Source organism: Onychomys torridus, chromosome X (assembly GCF_903995425.1).
Source record: "Onychomys torridus chromosome X, mOncTor1.1, whole genome shotgun sequence".
Taxonomy (NCBI): domain Eukaryota; kingdom Metazoa; phylum Chordata; class Mammalia; order Rodentia; family Cricetidae; genus Onychomys; species Onychomys torridus.
The window spans coordinates 92,746,784-92,770,295 of record NC_050466.1 but is presented as its reverse complement, the minus strand read 5'-3'; the positions used below and the strand labels follow the sequence as shown (position 1 = coordinate 92,770,295).

Genomic DNA, 23,512 nt, shown 5'->3' with positions numbered 1-23,512 from the left:
GGTGGCACACGCCTTTAATCCCAGGACTCGGGAGGCAAAAGCAGATGGCTCTCTGAGTTTGAGGCCAGCCTGGTCTACAGAGCAAGTTCCAGGACAGCCAGGGCTGTTACATGGAGAAACCCTGTCCCCAAAACAACAACAACAAAAACATTTCCCTCTCCTTTCATGGTTCCCTTTATAATTTCATGGCCCACATTTATATTCACACACATGCCTACATTCACACAAATTTAGACTAGATTCCATATATGGTAGAAAACATATAGTATTTGTCTTTCTGAGTCTGGCTTATTCGTCTTAAGAGAATTAAGTTATGTTGAGTCTTAACAATTTCCAGTACTATGTATTTTCCTGAAATGTCATGATTTTGTTTTTCTTTATGGCTGAATAAAATTCTACTGTGTATGTGTACCACAATTTTTTTATTCATTTATCTGTTGATGGCTATTTAGGCTAGTTCTGTTTCTTAGCTCTTGTAAATAAGGTGACAGTAAGCACGGATATGCAGGTATCTCTATAGTATAACTTGAAAGCTTTTAGGTATATGCCCTACCATATATTTAATGTTCACTTGAGTCACAAAGCGCCCCCCCCCCTGCCCCCCCCCCCCCACGATGCTGTCCCTTCTCTGTCCAAATTCTCTGTCCTGGAATCAGATCTTGTTTTTACTACTTCCTAGCTTTACCTATTTGGTTGGTTTCTTAATTTATTTGATTCTTAAGATTATTTCTCTTTCCATGAAAGAAAGATAGTGCCCAATTTATAGTTCTATTGCACAGACCAAATAAAATAACAGATGTGACATATTTATAGCCTATAAAATACTGTGAAAATATAAAGTAATTTTATCATGTTAGTCAAGAAATGTCAAAAGGCACAAAATTTTATCACATCTGTGAACCATGATTTTCACTAGATCATGCAGTATATTGTTCCTGGCCTATTTATAGACCCAGATTTGCTTAAGTTCAGTTCACTTGGATACCTTAAGTAAAGTTAACATTAGGGGGAAAAAATCTAATCTTTTTCTCTTTGATACAAAGGCCAGTAGCAATTACATCACTTGAATGTAGCTAGATTTCTTTTGCAGTAGGTATCTTGGTGAAATCCCTAATGAATGCCCAGGAGTGATTAAAACAGACTGCCTTTAACAGAGGAAATATGCTACAGACAATTAGTAAAATGTAAGAAACTTAGATGAAAACTGAATCTACATTCCCCTAGCTGCTTCTAAGTATGAAACAAAAATATATATTCCAAATTCCCCTATATGTAGAAATATCCTTGAGCAGGTGACAAGAAAGTAGTAAATGATTCTTCATCGCATACCATTGTAAGAATTCCTTCTCTGGGGAGATGTAGGCAAAGCATTACCCTTCTTTTAACACCCCCACCAACAAATCAAGGTATTATTCCATTGAAGTTTAACTTAGGCAACCACTGAGCTTATTGTGTTTACTTACAGAGAATAGGTGACTTCAGAAAGTCTCACCCAACAAGGATGATGGATTCTTCATAGATACATAGATGGAGGACCCTCACACATACTTCATTTAACCTTTCCCAGTCTTATAATCCCAAGACCCTAATGACATGTCCAATTAAGTAGAATTTCATACAAATGACTGGGAGGTGCAGGAAGGAGCTGTGGATTCTCCAATGAGGATGCAATCACTCTCCCTATTCCCTCCTTCTTTGAGGGAATATCACTATTCAACAGGCTAATCTTGATATCTTTCTGGTCTCCTGCAAACAGGCATAGCGCATCTGATGAAGGCAGTAACTGTTTTCTTTGGAGTACCACATTTGAAACATATATTCAGATCACTTTGTAGAAGCTTAGTGTGGTAATATATGTAAAAGCCTAAGGTAATGTAGCATGTATTAAATGGTGTGGAACAGAAGCCGTTCAGAAAAGGTGGAGATCTATGTAGGCCAGAATAGATGTCAGAAGGCCAAGAGAAAGACAGCAAGGATATTTTTGTGTATATTGGGACAGGAAGAGAAAGAGTATCTTCCAGATAGAAGGATCATGTCAGGTACTATGCATGATGCCAATTAAGGTTCTTGAGATATGGCAGGGACCAACTACAGAAGTCTTTGAAATCCTGCCAGAGGAGACTAAACTGGATATGGTAGGCAGTGGTGACCCTTTGCAAATTACTGAGTCAGAAACCTTAAGAGAAAGTAATGTGTTAAGCAATACACAGGGTATATTATTATATACATAAGCATCCACTACAAAATTCAATTGTTAGCATTCCTTGTGTGATGTAGTGGTAGGAATGGAGAAAGTAGCATGCATTGAAAGCAAGATATGGCCAAAAAGAGAGAACAGTAAGAATGCTGGGGACCAGAAAGTTCTTATCAATCAGTCAGAAGTCTGGCATAATAGAGAATTTTAGAGGAAAATATGCTTATCCATTGGAAATCAATTTGATCAGCAAATGACTAATTTATAGATAGACCTAAAATGCAATACCTTCCCAGAGCTAAATCAGTGAGTGGCTTCTGGATTTATATGATATTTCCAGACTTTCTCAAAGCTTGTGGACTTAACATTTGTATTAGTGTGACTGGGTCAAAATGACCTCTGTTGTCTGAAAAGAAAAAAGTGTCAAAGACAAATTGAACAAACCCAGCACCAAAAGACTATAAAAACAAAGGAGAAATTAAGTATAAAACAAGAAAAATGTCATTTAAGTAGCAAGCTGGTTTTAGTTACTCGGGAAAATGTTTTTCACTTTGACACACATAAATATACACAAGCATGTGCATCTCTTTTCTACCCTAAAATACTGATATACGACCTGAACATATTGCCCTGGAATTGGTAAAGCCGTGTGGCTTTGAGATGATTACTTAAAACTCTAAGAAACCCTAGTTTTCTCATTTGTGAAATAGTAATACTAGTTCCTACCTACTTCAGGGGTTTTCTGTAAGGATTAAATAATATAAATCAGCCAAGCGGTGGTGGCGCACGCCTTTAATCCCAGCACTCGGGAGGCAGAGCCAGGCGGATCTCTTTGAGTTCGAGGCCAGCCTGGGCTACCAAGTGAGTTCCAGGAAAGGCGCTAAGCTACACAGAGAAACCCTGTCTCAAAAAACCAAATAATTAATTAATAATATAAATCAATATAAAGATTCTAAAACATGGTATGTATTTGGTAAAGATAGTATAATTATTAGACATCAAGAGGAGATTGGTCAGCTTACTACTGGATCTTAAACTTGAAAAAAACTTTAAAAAAAAAAAAGCTAACATTTCTCCCATCTTGCTATTTAAGTGGTAGCTAATGGGTAGAATTTAACCTAATCTGGTAGCAGCTACTTAAAATAGTAACTGGATTTCAGTCTATGTGACTACCTACAGTTGAGTAGAGGTCATGTTGGAGGGTGGTCAGCAACTACTAAATTCATTATGTAACTTGTCTTGGTGGAATACTATATCTTTGCCCTTACTTACTGTAATCATATTCTCTGAATCAAATATGCCTAGTACTAAGGTAATGTGTGTCTCTAACTGGTACAAACTATGCAGTTCTCCATAGAGTTTGATTATGATATAGCTTCACTTGAAAGAACTTAAGAATGAAGATACCATATGGGAATCATTGAAAATAAGAGCTATTTATTGCCATTCACCTGCAATATGCTGTCTGTGGAGCCTGTTAATACATACCAGACACATGGATACTGTTCATTGATTTGCAGTATATGTGATGGTATGCTCATATTTTTGGTTAAGCTTGGGTGCTTGGATGAATTGCCTTCTTTGTTCAGAAGGACTGGGATTTAATCTAAAGAAGTACAAATAATACCATGACTTCTCTGGGTGAAGTTATATGTACATCTTCTTCCTTTGCCTTTGACCACTTTTATGGTTGTGTAAACAAATAAATAGTTCAGGTATAAATAAATTATACAAAAATAACTAAGTAAGGGGGCAGAGCCAAGATGGCTGAGCCGTGCAAGGCTCCCCTGCAGCCACCATGAAGGAGCTGTGGTAGCTAAAAGGCCAAGCCAGAGCTGGGGTACTGCCCTGCTGTGAGGAGTCCACAGAGCCCACAGTATCTCTGGAACAACTGAAAAAAAGGTAGGTCTGATGGGCAGATGCGTTTAAAAAGTGGTCTTACAAAATTGGAAAGAAAGATGGTGGAGCAGAGCGGCTCAGTCACAGCAGAGAATGGGGAAACTAGATCTAGATGTGGTGATGAAGGTTATGGGAGCAGTGTAGGAAAGTGCAGCCACAGTGGACAAAGAACATGACTTACTGAATAGGACTAGCACTCCACCCACTGGCTAGTCCACAGCATGGAACTTCTGCAGACACAGCCCCATGCAGCTACAAGCACAACGGACATGCTCAGTGAGCCTTGATGTGCAGTGGCCTGGAGCTCATTTGGATCCTGTCTCCAGACGCCTTGCCTAGCTACGTGACCATCCTGATGCTGGGCAACAGCAGGATATCTGAGACAAGTCTCTGTGATAACCTAGTATTTATGGTGCTTCAGAAACCAGAAACCTTAAACCACTCCCATGACTCCTTGCAATGAGTATTTGCATGTAAAGCTGTTTGTGGGGGGAAATATATTATGTGACACACTGCAGTTTGCAATGCCACTTCAACAAACAAATATGCAGGTGGGAAAAATGGAGGAATAGAGCAGCATGTGCACAGAGGAGGGAAGCGGAACTGGATAAGACATTGGTGACAAGTGTGGGAAAAGGCTGCTGTGGACAGAAGAACATGTTGTTACCGAGTAGGGCTGCCAGAGTGGCTCTGCCCCAGACACAATCGCCCTGGCTCTGAGCAACAACAGGATGCCTGAACAGTGGTTTATTTTCTGGACTAGGTCTGTGCTGCCCCTGGGAAGCCATGTTGACATCTGTCATCAGTGCTACAGCTGGGGATGTGCTATTGTCCGTGGTCCATGCTGCCCCCCAGGCCATGTTGATTCCCAGGGTCCATGGATGCCTGTGGTCTGTGCTGCCACTTGGCCTGTGCTACTGCCAAGAGCCAGGTGGACGATGGCCACTGCTACCACAGGAGGCCATGTTGATGTCTGTGTCCATGGTGCTGCCAGGCCCATGTTGATGTGGGTGACTTCTGCTGCCTCCGAGGATCATGTTGGTGTCTGTGGTCCTGATATGTGTGGCCCAGAGCAGTGTGGATGTCTGTGGCCCAAGTTACCACTGAAGGCCTTGTGGATGTTCATGGCCTGTGCTATCTCCTGAAGCCATATTAATGTCTGTGGTCTGTGCTGCCACTGGAGGCCATGTTGAGGTCCATGGTTTGAGCTGTGGCTGAAGGCCCTGTTGATGTTTGTGGTCTGTACTGCCTCTGGAGACCATACTGATGTCCATGGTCCATGATGACACTGGAGGCCATGTGGGTGTCCATGATCTGTGCTGTCACCAGAAATCACAGTTGAGGGCTTCTAGTGCAGGTGGGGGTGGGGATGGACTCAGTTATCTTTAAGGGGCTGGCCACTGGGAGTTTGACCATGCTCCAGTGAGTATATGGGCAACACATACTGGACTTAATATTTTTTTTCCAATCCTTTTTTTGTGGGAAGTGACTATGATTGGGGTACATAATGTGAAACTTCCAAATAATCGATAAAAATATTGTGTTGGAAAAATTAATTAGCACCATAGCTACAATTAGGTATTTGTGGATCACTGGATCTAAGATGCCACAATATTCTCTACAATAATGTAGCAAGTAATAAAATGTTTAGCCTAGATTGGCTTTCCACTATAATGGAATCAAATTACTATGGTACCTTGCATTACCTTGTCATCGCGTAGTTTCTTGATGACAATATTTGGGTAGTGTCAGTAACTATAGCTGCCACCTGAAGTGGCAGGACTGGACCCTCCTACTCAGGCTGAGGCTATGAGCAAAAAAAATCGTGGTCAACTTCATCATATTAACTCATCTGAAAGTTTTCAAATTTCTTCTCTCCATACCTACTTACTAGAAAAAAACCAGCTCCTTGGTCTCAGTTCTTCATATGACATATGATTGTTTCTCTGGCGAGTAAGCTCAGTACACGAGTAAGGCATTAGCAAAATTACCAACTGATTCTGTGATGTGTTTGCAATAACAAGGTACCTTTTGTTAAAAAGTCTCTGTAGGGGTTATGGCTCTTATATATAGGATCATACTTAGAGCACTGTCTTTATAATACTAGCTTTTACCTTTTCAATATCCAGCATCTTAACAAAAAAGCCTACCAGTTAAACATTGTGGTTAGGAGAGAGATAGGAATGCCTTGTCTGAATATTGTACAATTTTTCCAGAACTATATAAATACTGGAACATTTTGTGAACAGAAGTGGATGATAGAACAGAACTGATTGAGAAAACTAGAAAATTGGAGCAAAAATGAAAAGAAGCCAATAAAAGATGGAGATGGCTTCTCATGGAGGTGGGGTGGGAAAGGACTCAGTTTTCTTTAAAGGGCTAGCCACCGGAAGCTTGATCATTCTCCAGTGAGGATATGGGCAATACAAATTGGACTTGGGTTTTTTTTTTCTGTATTTATTTCCAGTTCTTTTTTTTGTGGGAGGAGTAAAAATAACTTAGGTCAGAATAATAGCCCCACCCCCAATTTTTTAATATATGTCAAAATAACTTGTCTATAATCCGTACGTTGTCTCATTATGTAGTAGATTCATTTGGTCTAGTAAGATTTTTATCTAGGTATGTAATGAAAGATAATTAGGCTGTCTCTTACACTAGAAAAAAACAAAAACACCAAAATGTGGATTTTTTTTCTCTAACACATAATGAAAGATATTGGGAGATATTTTGTTACAACTGTCTTTCCTGTGATTCATAACCCATATTCCTACCTTCTTACTGGTACCTTAGTCTTTAAGTGAGACTGATTCTTGGAGCCCTAATGGTCTTGAGTTCAAAGGAAATTACCTTAGTAATCTAAGAGTTATAAAGCATATTTTATGGTGAACAACTTTTATTTCTTCGTTGAGAATGATATGGGTCAATACACTTATGTATCATAAATGACAGTAGAATGAATGACCCACAGAATATTTATTTAAAATCTGTAACTACTTAATGAAAGTCTGATTTATTTCAAAAGCGCCAGTCACTCTGTGTGTGTGTGTGTGTGTGTGTGTGTGTGTGTGTGTGTGTGTGTGTGTGTGTGCATTATGGATCAAACCAAGCATGTCATGCATGTTAATCAAGCTGAGCTACTCTCTCAGGCCAAAGTATTTTTTATTTATTTTCTTGAGGTGCTGAGAGTTGAACCTAAGCATTCCTTCATCCATTGTTTCCTCATCTGAGCCCCAAACAGCCTCTAAATAGAAAAAGTAGGAATATTCATCTTCGTTTTACAGAACTATATACCAATCATGTGATAAAGCCATATTTTAAACTTGAGCCCTGGCTCCTAGTCCAGCATTTTTCTTGTCTCCCACTATGAACTCCTGTGATTCATTTTAAGTTGACTAGCCTAAAGTGCTACTTTGATAATTTTTCATCCCTACGAAAAACTGTATTGAATAAAATACAGTATCAAAGCCTTCAGGGCCCCAGCAGCCCCATCTCAACAACTTTATATTGTTTTATTGGCCTTTACTTTTTTGTATCTACAAACCAAGATGACAGATATTTTACTGACTCACAGTATGGTGATATTCAATTGCAAAAATGTATGTAACCATGTCATTAAATTGCAAAGCCCCCTGTAGTCAATATTCATTTATTAATTCCTTAGATTCAACTGGAAACAACACTGGAAAAACAGACTGAGACCCTGTCTCAAAACAAAACAAATTAAACAAACCACACCAGAATTTCTTCTGGGACTCTTCTTGTTGTATTTCTTTTGATTAAGTTTTATCTGAAAAAAAATCTTAATTATACTGCTCACTCTTGATTTCAGGTGTTCTGTAAGCTGAGAACCGACTGCAGTCCCCTCTACTATTTTTTACTAGTTTCCTATAACTAGGTATTTTATATACAGGATTAATTTACTATAGCAGCATTAGTTAATGAGTTCAAGATTGCTACTTAAGTCTTATAATCAGAGCACATATTTGTTATTAATCTTTTGATTGCCACAGAAAGAAATTATTTTCATTGTGACATATTCATTATAGTTTGTTTACATTTGCCCACCATGTCCTTCCCCTGTTCTTGCTTGTCCTCTCCCTCCACACAAGTAATCCCACTTTCTATTTTCATGGCACATGTATTCCAGTATCCTATTTTGTTCTCCCACCCCTCTCTTTAGATATTTCCCTCACCTTCCACAATGCCTTTTTACTTTCATGTAGTATGTGTGTGTGTATTTATGTAGAATAAATGATCAACCTAGAGAGGATCTATTTTATGGCCCCATCAAAGACTGAGCCCTTGCCCTCAGCCCAGTTACCTTAGCCCGTTATATGTGATAGAACTATGAGCTTTACCAGGAATAACTTAGTGCTAAATCTAAATCCTGCTTTCTCTCCTGCTGGTTAGGTGGACTTGAATGAGTTAACTTTTTCTGAGATTTTCCCTTATTTATTAAAAGAAAGAATAACAATTGTTTAACATAACTGCTGTTTGCATTAAAGTAATAAATATATTTAAAATGCTTAGTAGAGAGAGTATCACTCAATACATGTTAATCTTCTTTTATCACACTGGGAACGTAAAGTATAACTAGTTGAGCCTGTGGGCGGATCAGTGTAGAATACATCCCCACTCCTAGAGAAAGACCTTATGAGAACATATCTTAAGCATGGAGAGGGTTGCCAGCATCCTATCTGAATACTAATGGCAGCATTATTATAGATATACATGCAAGCAAATACTCCATCGTTAGCAGCTGTGTTTAGTTAAGTAACAGATTTAGAAAGTGCAGACTTTAATCTGTGTTTTCTCCTTGGATTTCATCACCATCTGATTTACTTTTTTTCTGGATAAAAAGTGTAATTGTAGCTTGATTTTCCCCTTCCCAATACACAAATTCCAGCTATCCTCCCAAGAAAAAGCTGCCTTTTTTAAAGCTTAAATGAGAAACTGTGTAAATATTTAAAAGACATGGCAATAAGTGGATACCTGAAGAGGACTTTAGAGTAAAAACTTTAATGACTAATGCCTTTTTCCTGAAAAGTTGTTTCCTTAATGTCCATGAAGAATAGATAACTGTAGAGACACCACATCAAAGCTTTATTTCTCCTTGTTGCATAGATGGTTGAGTTAAGAACAGCCAAGAAAGAAACTATCATTGAGGGCAAGAGGGTGAGAGCAGTGCTCGTGGAATTGGAGGCATCCCTTTCCTCACAGAGGGGCTGGAGGACAAAGCAGCAGAGGCTTTTGTCATCAACTTTCTGGGACGGAAACTATTGGTTCCTCTAACCTCTCTCTTCCACCTAAAATCTTTGGATTATGGAATCTACCTTGGGGTTTGAAATTTGATAGCATAGGGTTGTCAAGATCTAGGGAAAAGATCAAATGTGGTCCTCAGGGTAACTCTGGGGTTAGAGCTAGGTGCTAGTATACTAGGACTGTGTGAAACCATTAAGGCAATAGTCGTGAAGAAGCTCCACCACTGAGAGGGCAAAGGTTTTCAACTCATGCTTAGCCATGTCGCTCTGCGATCCACAGCTTCACCTCCCTCACCACTCTGAACAACAGGCAGGTCTGTAATCCCAGTGCCCCAGAGAGGGAGAAGCAGAGACAAGAAAATGCCTGGAAGCTCTCAGGCCAACTAGCTTGGTGTACACAGTAGCAAACAAGAGATTCTGTCTCAAAGAGTGGAAACTGAGGACTCTTGTCCAAGGTTGTTCCCTGACCTCAAATTGAAGCTGTGTGTACACACACACACACACACACACACACACACACACACACACACACACACATATATATGCCATTCCCCTCTCATAGTAAGTGTGTGTATGAGAGAGTGGCACAGCTGAGACTCAGAAGCCAACCTGCTGCCTCCATTCAAGACTAATTCCTTGTTCTCCATACTCTTCCTTCTACCTACATCCAAACGTAACACTACCCAAGTATTATCTATGGTTATAGCTTGTGAAATAGTTGGGGCAGGGAGAAAAAGAAGTTAAATATATTTTCTAAGCTGTGTACTCAGCACTAAAGAGATGTAACAAGTAGCTGTTACATAGCCTTCTAAAGTTGGTTTGAGATCTTTGATTCTACAGCTCAGACTTAATAGGGTTATGAAATCAAGAATTTAAAACCAACCAATCCTAATTAGGAAGGCTTCATATTGGAGCCCTTCCCTGGGCCACAGAGTGCTCCTAGTCCTGTCAACACAAGAGCTGATGCTTGTGAACAGAATTTTCTGGATAGATAATGCAAAATACATTTGTTGTCTTGGAAACCTAAAGCAGTCATGTACCATCAAATAAAATTTGTGGCATCACTGTTAAGATACCTTGATTATAAATGTTAAGTTAAGACAAACAGTATGATGTAAGTATAGACTATGCAGCTGTGACAATGATAGACTGTTACAGGGTTGAGGACGCATAGCTGAAACAAAGAGCAGGTTCTTCTATTTTTTCTTTCTGCCTTTATTTCTTCATGATATCTGAGGAAGCTTTCAGTTTCTTTTCATAGGGTTGGCATTTGCTTTTCGTTTTCATTTTCACAATATGTTTGCACTTAATTGGTGCTGTCCCAGGTTGACTGTCTGCTGTTTGCTGTCCACAAAACTTGATTGGAATCTAGCCTAGGTTAAAAAGGCAATTGTAGAGGGCCACAGGCAATAATAATAATACTATCCAGCCAAGTGGTGGAGTGTCATTTTGTTTAGCTTTCAGACTCTGCACAGATACCTAGAGAAATGTGTCTGAACATTCCTGAAAAGGCATGCTTTTCTAAAAATGGGGGAAATACAGGGCCAAGGGGCCCAAGGCAAAGCATACTTGTCTGCCTTGGCCAGTTTACATGTATTTTAATTGAAAAACCTTGTGACTTTCGCTGAGGAAAAAAACTATGGATTGGCTCTTTTAGAATTTTTTTAACCGGATGCATTCCTCTACTCCCCAAAGCTCCTTGTCTTTGACAGAATTTCTGTCCTTCATAAAAAATGTAAGCCAAATGTGGCAAAGTGAGTGAACGTCTTCTGTTACTCTTTCTCATGTATGACTGAGTAACTTGAGAGGGGCCGAATTTTATTGAACTTGCTGTGTTTTCTTGTGTATCTTCTTATAAGTTGACCAAATTTATTTTAGATTTATACAGCTGATTCTCTTGATGTCACATGAAGCTATCTAGTCTACTTTCTCCATCCATTACTTAAATTTATTCTTCAATGTTGTCAGATTCTTACCCAGCTTCTTGAATGATTCCAGTGACAGGAACTCACTTTTTTCCTATGCTTCTCCCTTAGCATTCATTTCATCTTAAGACTTTTCTCTTAGTATTCTAAGCTAGCATACCTCCCTCAAGTTTTTTCCCATCATGGTCTAACCATGTCCTATTTCAACCTTTTGTGGTGGATAGATTTAAAGACAAAACATGCATTTATTAAATTTCCTCCCCACAAACCAAACTACAGTTTTGAGTGTTCTTGTTCTGGACTTTTCTGTCTTAATGATTTTTAGTTGGCCTGCATTGTTGCATTACATAGAGAAGCTGATTAAAACAAAATGCATTCATTGCCTTTCTCCCACCTTAATGACAGCCTGTGCCCCTTGTTTAGTTACTTATTTGTGTATCTATAGAGTGTTTTGTGGGTTTTGTTTGTTTGTTGAAACAGAATCTTATCATGTAACCCTGATTTGTCTGGAACTTTCTATGTATATAAGACTGACCTGAACTCAGAGTGACCATCTGCCTCTTCCTCCTGACTGATAGGATTAAAGGCATGTGTCACTACACGACTCCTATCCTAATTTTTTAATGTATTCTGTAGATTGTTAATACTTTTAATGTTAGGTCATTAGCACTGACAATGATTTTAATTAAAGCACATACCATCAGCGTCTTCTTTCTACTCACCCTCTCCCCCTCCCTCCCTCAGGAGATAAACATTCTAATTTGGCCTGACATTATCTGGCCTCACAGTGCCTAAAGGTCATCTTCCACTGTTTTAGCCTTCCAGAGGAGTTGAATTAAGTTCAAACTCAGGATGTTTTTGAAATCTTGAATCTCTCTGGGGATGTTATTCATAACATCTTTGAACTGGATAATGCTACAATAAATGAAATATGCTGCACTGGATTAAAAGGTTATTTCCCTGGTGTGTCAAGTTAACAGACAACATGAAACTTGCCATTAGGCCTTGGACATCTCTAGCTGTCAGTGGAGTAACCCTGTCTCCATTAGGTCTCTAACCCCTGCTGTTCTGTAAAAACTTTTAGCTACCTGTCTGAGTGAATGTTCAGTGGCAGCAAGGCCAAGAAAAGAAGACAGAGAAAAGTCCAAAACAAACACAGGATATGAGAGACTTCATAAGTTCAAGATCTGAGTCCAGGGAATCAGAGCTTACGACCAGTGGAATCCCATTATTTGAAATTAATAATAGGAAAGAAACTTCATTCCAGACAAACAAAATTGACAATGACGGCAATGAATAATACCAATAAATTAAAATAATAAAAGACAGGACAAGTGAAGTCAGGAATTTCCATACCATGCTAGGCTGTGTATCCTGCCTGCCAAAATGAAAGTAAATCTGTAAAATGTGGTAGGTATATACCATAGAGCATTATATAACATATAAAAATTTTAAAAATGAAATATATGCATAGAGGAGTGAACAAATCTTACAAATGTGGTATATAATAGGAACAATTAAAATAATGAGGACTAGCATGGTCATGCACTCCTGTAATCCAGTACTTGCAGGAAAGAGGACCACTGCAACTTTGAAGTCAGCCTGACCTACATAGTGAGTTCCAGGCTGGCCAGCACTAAGTACTGAAACCTTAACTCAAAGAGAAAAAAGCTTAAATAATAAAATATATAGCATTATACCAATTACATGTAAACCTTAAGTATAAACACATAACAGTACTTTAAATGAGTGTAGAGACATGCTTGTTTACCACATTAGAAGGGTTACCTGTGAAAGAGTATAGGAATAAACAAGAATAACTGAGAGCAGTAAAGTAATAAACATTAGGCAGGCATGTACAAATTTTTTAAAAAAGACTAGATGATTAGGAATTATGAACAATAATGCTGTCTGATTTACATTTCTGTGATAGTGAAAATGTTCTGTATTGGCTACATTGGCCACATGTCATTACTAAACATCAGAAATGTGACTAGAATGACTGAGGAGCTGGTTTTAATCTATATGTAACTTTGAATATTGACAGCTGACTAGTAGCCACTGTATTGGAAGGTGAAATTTAAATGTTCCAAAAACGACCAAATATTTGCACAGAAAAGGTAGATGGACGCTATAGGTTTTTTAAAACTTGGTAATTATAATATTTGGCTCTACTGATAGATGAGAGAATAGTGAAAGAACGTAAGAAAACAAAAAAAAAAGAATGTGATTGCCCTTGTCTTCTTCAGGAACTATTTTTATCATTAATAAGTGACCTTCCATAAGCCTGGTCCCTCAACAGTCTTCCCTACTGTGAACTTGGATGATAGAACTGGGAAGAGTCCTACATAACCAACTGTTGCTGTTCAGCACATGAGCACTTTGAAACGGAAGAATGCAATTAATGGTTGCTACCCAGATTTTAAAGCACACAGGGCCCCAGAATGCCATCCATTTGGCTTTGGTTATCATCCAAGATTAACTTGACCTGGATGCTGCAGAAGATACCTCAGGGAGTTACTTTTGATTATGTTGTTCTGAGAATTTGTTTGTTTGTTTGCTTGCTTTGGTGTGAGTGGTAGTAATGAAATTCAGTGAGTCAAAACAGAGATATAGAAAGTGATAGATGATAGCTAGAAAGTTAAAAGAGCTCTAAATAGAATGACTGCAAAATTATTTTTCTATCTAACACCTCTTCTTTTCTGATGTACCTTATCTTCCTTATCCTTTCCCTTTATTGTTAGGTAGCCTGTTCATAGTCCCATGTACAAAATTAAAAGAATGTGACAGAAATGGTTTCAAGAAAGGGGATAATAGGAACATAAGCTTATGAATATACTAACACTAAGACTATGTGAGGTTAGTGAAATTTTCCATTCTTACCTTGAATACAATTCCATAACAATTGTAAAAGTATTTTGAAAACATTCAAACTCACCTTAAAGCATTTAGTCACATGTAAATAGTTCATAAACAAAGAAATCCTCATGGAGTCAGCTTACAAATGGAAGATGTTGGGTTCTATGGCTTTGGTGGATACAGGTGTTGTGGCTGTAAAAAGGTTCAGACCTCCACCATCCTATCAGTTTGAAAGGAACTACTGGGCTCTACTACAAGCATATCCAGAAAAGAAATATGGTAAGGATGGAGTAAGATGTGAAACAATATATCACAACTTGGTATCAATTGCCTAGCATCTGTGTTGTGATGGCTAGTTTTATGTCAACTTGACGGAAGTTAGAATCATTTTAGAAGAGAGAACCTCATCTGGGAAAATGCTCCCACCAGATTAGCCTGTGGGAAGGGCCCAGCTCAATGTGGTCAGTGCTGTCCCTAGGCTGACGATATTGGGTGCTATAGTAAAACAGGCTGAGCAAGCCTTGGGGAACAAGCCAGTAAACAGAACCGCTCCATGGCTTCTGCTTCAGTTCCAGCCTCCAGGTTCCTGTCTTGAATTCTTTCCCTGAATTCTCTTGATAATGGAAGTATAAGCAAAATAAACTCCCCAAGTTGCTTTTGGTCACTTTTTTAAATCAGCATAGAAACCCTAATCAAGACATGTGGGTTTAGGGAGATTTCATGGAAACTCAAGTGGGAAATTATACCTTTCTTTATGAAATGATCAATGATGGAGTCTTTCCGGGTGGGGGTAACCTAGGCATATGGGCCTTCATAAATTAAATCCAAAGTTGAACTATAATCTGGGGAGCCTACCCTGAATATTTGCAAACCTACTATATTAATTTGAAGCTAAAATAAAAATACAGAAATGAATATTTGAGTCAACCTAAGATCCATATCAAAGGAAGACTTGCTTTGGAAAATACACACCTACATCATTTATGCTTGTTTATAGAACTTATTTCTCATCTCTGTTTGGCTCATGGCATCACCTAACATATAAACCAGATATTTAATATATGTAGAATATATTTGTCATATTTCCATACTCATCTGGCCTTCCAGATTTCTATATAACCAATAGAACTAAGGAGATAGGTTTCTTGGAGTTTTCTCACAAGCACTCAGAAATCTCTTCACGTGACTCCATTCCTGGACTGTGTTCCAACAACCACTGAAAACCTTTAACATTTCTTATTTGTAATGTTGTCTCTCGTCCTTCTTCTCACACCAAAATTTTTCCAATGACGTTTTCACTCGGCCTTACTAAATAATTGAATTCATTTTAGCACTTGGAAATTAAATGAATCCCTAGCTCCAGTCATCTTCCAACTTCTGGTCCTTTGTATAGCAATCTGATTTCACACTGGGAAATAAAACACACTGTGCTTTTTTTTCAGTATATGCAAGTGTGTGTGTGTGTGTGTGTGTGTGTGTGTGTGTGTGTGTGTGTGTGTGTGTGTATGATAGGGACTAGTCTGCTTTATGGTACAACACAGAACTCTAAAATCTGAAGTCTGGATTAGCAGAGCCCTTCACCCAGGTGAATGTGAACTTTTTTCTCCTACCCCTCTCTATTCCATCTTGAGATAAACAAGGACAGCTTTTGGATTTGTAACTCTACTCCTCCAATAAAGAAAAATAAGAAGTTAGAATTCTGATTAGTGGCTATTTTCATTTGTAATTTATTTTACCTAGCAAAACTTGATACAGCTGGGGATACTTCTGGACTAGACACTAACACACATCCAGTATGTCATAATACCAACATACATTGTGTTACTGGAAAATAGTTTCCTCTTTTGGAACTTGGTTACTGAAGTGAGGAATGTGGGATTAAACTATCTTCCAAGATCTTTCTAGCCTAGAAATATAGTTCAGCAACTTGTTCTGAAAAGAATTTAATAACATTTTTAAAATGTAATTAACAGGAGATATCAGTAATAAGAAAAGAAATTAGAAAACATGGAGAAAGTAAAAAAAAATAATTCACCCTAAAGCTATTGAACTTGGGCATTAAATATAACTCGGTGATGCCTGGCAACAAAGGCACTCTGTGGTTATGTCTTATATAAAGTCATCCTCATAAAGTACCACGCTCAGTGATGAGGTCCTTTGAGGGGCAAACCAATCTGTACATACCAATAGGGATATATAGGCTGGTTTGTTTCAATGTGCCATTAATACTACCCATATGGGTCTACAGTCAAGAAGATAGGGACACACTTTAGAAAGAACCATCTGACAAACTGTGATTGGACTTCTCTATCATTGGACTCCTCATTCTTTGGACCTGAAAGAAAAAAAGTAGAAATTCTGAAACTAAAACTCCTTTGTAAAGGCAAAGAAACTCTAGGATGTGCCAGTAAAGTTGAGCTACCTATAGCATAAATATTTAGAAGTGAAGTCTACTTCCTATGTTGATTCCCAAAGGTTCTTCTGCTCCTTCTTTCTATGTCTTGTTCAGATCTTAGTGAATATTATGCTTTCTAGTATTTGTATAGCCTTTGAACATAGGCAGTGCATTTTAACTCCTTTCAGATTGATTTCTGATCTTACAAATGTGCTCTACTTGGAAATTTTTTTCGAGTGATGTCACAAGATGGTGAAGATATGACTAGAGGAGAAAGGAAGTGATAAGAGTGGAAGACTCACATATGAGCTAAGATAAAAAGTAAGCACCATCATTTTTATCAGGATCCTCATCAAGGAGCCTTCCTACCCCAACTTTACTAGTAGTTGCCAAAAATGAAGGCAAGTGAACCATTCTGAGCCCTGTTACCCGGAGCAGCACTCTACATGCTATATTTAGTAGGATAAAAGTATGAATGTATAAAAAAATAAAAGGTTGTAGACAGGGACATGCAATGGAAAGGAATAAAGAATTCCATGATGTATATATTTATCTCATCTCAGTATCACCCCAAGTTTAAATGAAAAACTGCTTCTCGTGTCCATTTGAAAAAGTGAAATATGAGTTATTTAGAACTACATGAGCTCTTAGATATAATTTAGCTCATCTCCTCTATTTTATAGCTCATAAAACTTATATCCAGAGAGGGGAAGGAACTTGTCTAATGTTGCTTAGATGGTTAGAAATTATATTCTGTTCATCATAGAATATCACTTCTTTTACATGAATTTTGGGGGTGCTTCTTAAATTTTTGAAATATTCAGCATGAGATAAGATACTACTGCTTGGTTTTTTGAGATATATAGAATCCAGGAGGGGAAAATGAAGGTAAATACAAAAGAAGGAGGGGGAGTATTAAATAACACTAAAGATGTCTGAGAAAGTCATAAGGAATTGTGTTATCAACTATGTTTCTAAAAAGCCTATAGTAGATGTAATTCTGTATAAAAATACACATATATAGCTTCAATGGACTTTTCTTATCTGGCTGACATGCTTCCTCCAGAGCCAAAGACCCCCTAACAAAGACCCCAGTGCCAGACATAAGAAGCCCTCTTTTGAGTTTTGGACAGGACTGTCCAAGAGACTCCAAAAACATATAGCCTATGGTTGTTGCCCTTAATTGTCTTCCATATATGGAAGATAAATCTCTGAAGATCACGCATTTCAAAAACAGGGCCCAGGGGGCCCTGAGATGGCACTGATCTGAATGCCCTCTCTGTAAGGACTAGCTTTCATGTTATCAAAAGGCGCCATGCAAACTTCCAAAGGAGGGAAGCAACCCACAGTCCTATCCAGCCTATGAACCACAAAAATCAGCATGGCATGTAACCCTACAGGTACAGTCATGGCACAAATACCTTGATGATAACCAACAACTTTCTAGTTGGACTTAAGTCCCATGCAACAAGAGAGATACCATGCCTGGTACTGGAAACCTAGCCAACTACTAGTGAACCTAGCCAACTGCTAGTGAAATCATGGAGGATCTTGGAGGAGTACCTAGGAAGTGTACCTACAACCACCACTTTACTAAAGTGCCAGAATCCCTAACAACCTATAAACATGTCCTTATACTCACAGGAAAGTGTCATCTTCACCCATCATCAAGAAAACTTCCCTTTGCAACAGATGGAGACCATCACAGAAAACCACAACCAATCAAAATGCAGAACTGTGGAGCCCAGTCCCAACAGATATATCTAAAAAACACTCCCACATCTGAGGCCCATAGGTTAGTGGGGAATTAAGGGGTGGAAATATTGTAAGAGCTAGAGAATCAGGGAGTTTGCTGAGAGATTGTGTCGCCTAGTAATGTCAGAGGCTACACCCATAAAAATCTCACCAACATGACTGCCTAAACATGAGCTGCACAAGGAAAACAGTAATAAACATGCCAAGTTGGACCAGGGGAAGCCCATTAGGCTTCAGCCCTACACAAAGAAGTACAGCCAACTAAGGAATGCTGAGAGCAGGAGAAATAGTCTTCCCCAGGGAGAGCACACCAGTTGGTCACCCAATACTGTTGCGAGCCAAATGAACCCATTACTTTCTCAGAGGCCCTGATGAAAGGACAAAGGGAACATTAGTTCTGTGTCCTTCTCCAGGAGCATACTTGGCTAGGTCCAGCCTGGAAGGGGTCAAGTGGATGGTTTCTAGGAATCTGAATCTTCCTCTGGGACTGTGGTTATTAGTCCTAAGACAGTAGTGTCTTGAGGTATCCTGTATTTTCTTGCCAACATTAGCTGATTTAGCTCTCTGCTGACCTTGGCCATTTTCCCCTGGTCCCAACTATTGCTTTTATCTCTTTTATTCCTCACACCCTGGTCTTCCCACTTGACACCTAGCTGATAGAGACCCATATTCATGTGAGTTAAGGTCAAGTGGTACCCAACTTTAGGGAAATCAAGAGTACAGCATGCTAAATATATAAAAGGGGTAAAAGAATCAGACTATGAGACTGGCTAAAAATAAATAAGTAAAATGAAAAGTTTAACAAAGGGAAAGAACAGAAAGGGCTAGGAGTAACCCTGAGACTGCAGGATTCGAAAGGGTGCTCTCTTCCTTCAGATGCTTCTTTTGCTCCTCCTTTCCACTCCTTGTAATGTATCACTAAAGAGCTTAGAAAAGTTCTCTATTTTTATTTTTAAACACTTCCCTTGGCACCCTGAAGAAGGTGCTGTAAATTTAAAGATATGGGAGTATATAGGTAACAGTTTAAAGACAGAATGTCACATATGAGAGCCAAGTGAGTTTCCACAGTGGATCTGCACTATGGAATTTGATATACGAGATTGCTTCAACCCACAGCATAAATATGATTCAATTGTAATTCAACATCTCCATAAACCTGGGATGTGTGTGTGTGTGTGTGTGTGTGTGTGTGTGTGTGTGTGTGTGTATTAGAAAAAGAAAGTTAAATAATAAAGATAAAAAGCCCTGAGTTCAAAGAAGCATGTCAGCTCTTGAATTACATTCACTTTGTGATGCTTCAGAGAACAAGGGGAAAGTTTCTTTTTTTATTGATGCAATCATAAAATCACCTAAAATGGCTCCTACCCATTTAGCTGAGCCGAGTATCCGTACTACAGCAGGGGATTTTACAGACAAATGGAGGAGAAAGAATGCAGTGGGAATGCAGTGGCAGCAGCTGCACCAAGTCAGGAGCCCAACCTCAAAGGGATGTGAAGCCAGAAAACCCGGTGCAGAGCCCACCAGTGATATGTCAACATACAAGCAGGCCACACTGGACAAGGAATACCTGATGGACTCACTTTCTGCACACAACATGTACCCAATTGCCTTGCAGGTGAACTTCTGCAGCTCCCAGAGTAGCCAGGGGTGCTGGGTGATGCCCACCCCAGTGAAGAAGCAGCTAGTGGCTCTGGTGTAGCTTCTGACAACAGAGCAGGTTGTCTACCCAGCAACCCAAGACGTCCAGTACCAGACAAGAACAACCCTGGTATGTCTGAGGAAGACCTGAGTCTCAGTGGCCAGTTTCATCTTAAAGTCCATGGGCCCCACTGTAAACCCCTGCCAGGAGACTTCTTCAGCTATGTCTGTGAGGTCTGGATCAAGGCCAACCCTGTACCTGATGTCTACTCACATTGGGGGAGCTTCAGCAACCTGTGCAAACAGAACCAAGCCATAAAGTGCTTGCTCAGAAATTCCACTGCCAGCTTGAACAAGGCCCAAGGAAATCCCAAGTGTACAAGCATGTGTGTAAGAACACAATGAGTATTGAGGAGTCCAGGCCAAGCCCCAGATGGAGCTTACTGAAAACATTGGGGCAGGACTATCACAGGACCCTGGACCAAGGACAATTTTGAAGACATGCTGCAGACGATCACATCCCACCACCTACCCTCACCCTTCTCTGTCTATGTCAGTGTGAAGTCAAAGAAAGCCAACAGCAATATGATCCAAGTAGACCAGTCCAGCCTCAGCTTGTCCTCTTAGAGACCTGAACAAGGTGGAAAATGAGAAGGTGCTGACTAAATAGCTTAACTACACAGTCCATTGAGGAAAGCTGCTGGGCAGTAGGAATGAGGACTCCATCCAACCCAAGATACAGCAGATCATGGACTTTGAAACAGTGCTAGCCAATATATCACTATCTCCCAGGAGATGTGCCAAAATGAGGAGCTCATTTACTACAAAGTCACAAGAGCCTAGCTGCAGAGGTTGGCACCCCCATCAACTGGTTACCTTTTCTCAAAACCATTGTTTCAATCTGGTAGAGATTGATGAGTCTAAGTCCATCATGGTAAACAACAAATAATACATGGGACAGGTCTCTATCCTCATCAACAACACCAACAAATGCCTGCTGAACAACTACATGATGCAGAACCTGGTACAGTGCTCTCAGAACAATGATGAATTCGTGTAGATCATATATGGGTCAGAGAAGACCTGCCTTACCTGATGTAAGTTTTTATTTTGTGTGAGTGACACAGAAAACAATCTGAGCTTTGCCCTGGGCCCCATGCTTGTGAAAGCGACCTCCACTGAAGACAGCAAGAACATAACCAGTGAGATAAACTTGGAGATCAAGAAAGCATTTGAAGATAGCGTGAGCACCCTGAAGTGGATGGATGAAGACACCCAGAAATTGGCCAAGAAAAAGGCAGGTATCATCTACATGATAGACTATGCTATCTTAATCATGGACCCCAAAAAAGCTGGACAACCCCTAACCCAGGTACAGGAGTCACTGTATATACAAGGCTCCCAGGAGTTGCTGCTCACCTGCCATGGTGGCTCTGCTAGCGCCAACTGGAGGAAAAAGGCTCTGATGTCCCTGCCTGGGTCCTGGCCAAACCCAGTGAGGAGGTCACCTGTGTCCAGGGTTGGCCAACAGGCAGAAGAACATCCCAAGACCTCCCTCAAAGGCACCATCTCAGTGGGGATGTGGTTTCAGATTGTGGAACTCATCCTCCCTGCTTCAAGTTGAGCTCTAGTCCCAAAACCTGTTTCCAGATCTGACTTTTCAACATCTCATGAAGAGTCATAGCCACCCAGTTCAGGATAGTCCCCAACAGAGATCAGTGACCTCCACCACGCACCCACCAAAAGTGAGATTGTGTTTCCAGCTGGAATCCTGTAGGCACCATTCTATACCTACTCTGCACCCAACACCTTGAACTTCGGTGGCATTGGTATCATCCTAGGCCATAAACCAGGAATATGGCAAGGATGGGAACCTCCAGCCCTGATGGAAGAACTCATAAATGGAGGCCTTCAAGCAGTAGACCAAATGTGTGTCACAATACAGCAACTACATTGTAAACAATCTGCACACTGCTGGGGAGAACCACCCACAATGGGGGCCTCAAGGCAACCTACAGGGCTTGCGGGAACTGGATGAAGAATGGAGCTGGGCAGATACTGCCTACCCTGGATCTCTCCAACAACCAGCTCTTCGTCCTGGGATTTGAACAGGTCCGGTGCTCTGTCTGCATACCTGAAAGCACCCATGAAGGCCTCAGTACAGATTACCATAGCCCCCCTGCTTTCATGTCAATATCAAATGTTCAGCCCTGAAAACATGTATACAAGTAACATTGTACAGACTGAGCAGGTTGTATTTGGGAATTTATATAACAGTGAAAAAGGAGACCATGAATTTGAAAGAGAGCAAGGAGGGGTACATGAGAGTGTCTGGAGGGAGGAAAGGGAAGGGAGAAATGATGTGATTATATTAGAATATCAAAACTAAAAGAAAAAATAAAAATGAACTTTTAAGGAAAAATATGAAATTCGTGGTTCTCAACCTTTCTAATGATGCAACCCTTTAATACCATTCCTCATGTTGTGAGAGCCCCAACCATAAAATTATTTCATTGATATTTTATAACTATAATTTTGCTATTTTAATAAATCATAATATAAATATCTGTGTTTTCCAATGGTCTTAGGTGACTCCTGTGAAAGGGTCTTTTGGACCGCATGGGGGTCACAACCCATAGGTTGAAAACTGCTGCTTTAAAGTTTCTTTGTGATCATTTTTATGTCCTCATTCTTAATATTTTTTAAAGTTGTATGATTGGTTATTTAAGTATATTTTTGAACTTAAAATATTATGTAGGGGCTAGAGAGATAGCTCAGTGGTTAAGAGCACTTGCTGTTCTTGCAGAGGACCAGAATTCAGTTCCCAGAATTCATGTTGGGTGGCTCACAACCTCTTGTAAATCCAGCTCTGGGAATCTGTGCCCTCTTCTGGACACTATGGACACACACACACACACACACACACACACACACACACACACACACACACACTTTTTTAAAATTCTTGTCTCATATATTCCATCCTGACCATAGTTTCCTCTCCTCCTAGTCTCCCCTCCTCCCCCAGATCCACTCCTCTGCTTCCCTTCAGAAAAGTGTAGGCCTCCAAAGGACATCAACCAAACATGACATTATGTTGCAATAAGACTAGGTACATACCATTATATCAAGGCTGAACAAGGCAACTCATTAGGAGGAAAAGGGTGCTAAAAGCAGACAAAAGAATCAGAGACACGTCCACTCCCACTGTTAGGAGTCCCACAAGAACACCAAGCTATGCAACCATAACATATATGCAGAGGACCAAGGTCAGACCCATACAGGCTCCGTGATTATCACTTCAATCTCTATGAGCTCCTATGAGCCCTGGTTAGTTGATTCTGTGGGCCTTGTTCATGTCGTGTCCTTGACTCCTCTAGCTTCTACAATCCTTCCTGCTTCTCTTCCACGAGATGCCTTGAGCTTTGCCTAATGCTTAGCTGTGGGTCTCTGCATCTGCTCCTACCAGTTGCTGGATGGAGCCTCTTTGATGATGATTGGGCTAGAATCTCGTCTACAAGTACAGCAGAATATCATTAGGAATAATTTCATTGACTTTTTTTTCAGTTGTGTTTGGTTCTATCCT

The 23,512-nt window shown here is 39.8% G+C and overlaps 1 protein-coding gene and 1 pseudogene across 3 annotated transcripts in view; both read left to right on the top strand.

Moving 5' to 3' along the window:
• Nexmif (neurite extension and migration factor) overlaps nucleotides 1-23,512 on the top strand; it is a 146,121-nt gene that overhangs the window by 103,849 nt on the left and 18,760 nt on the right. The window lies entirely within an intron of this gene.
• Nucleotides 19,817-22,140, top strand: LOC118574742 (annotated as a pseudogene).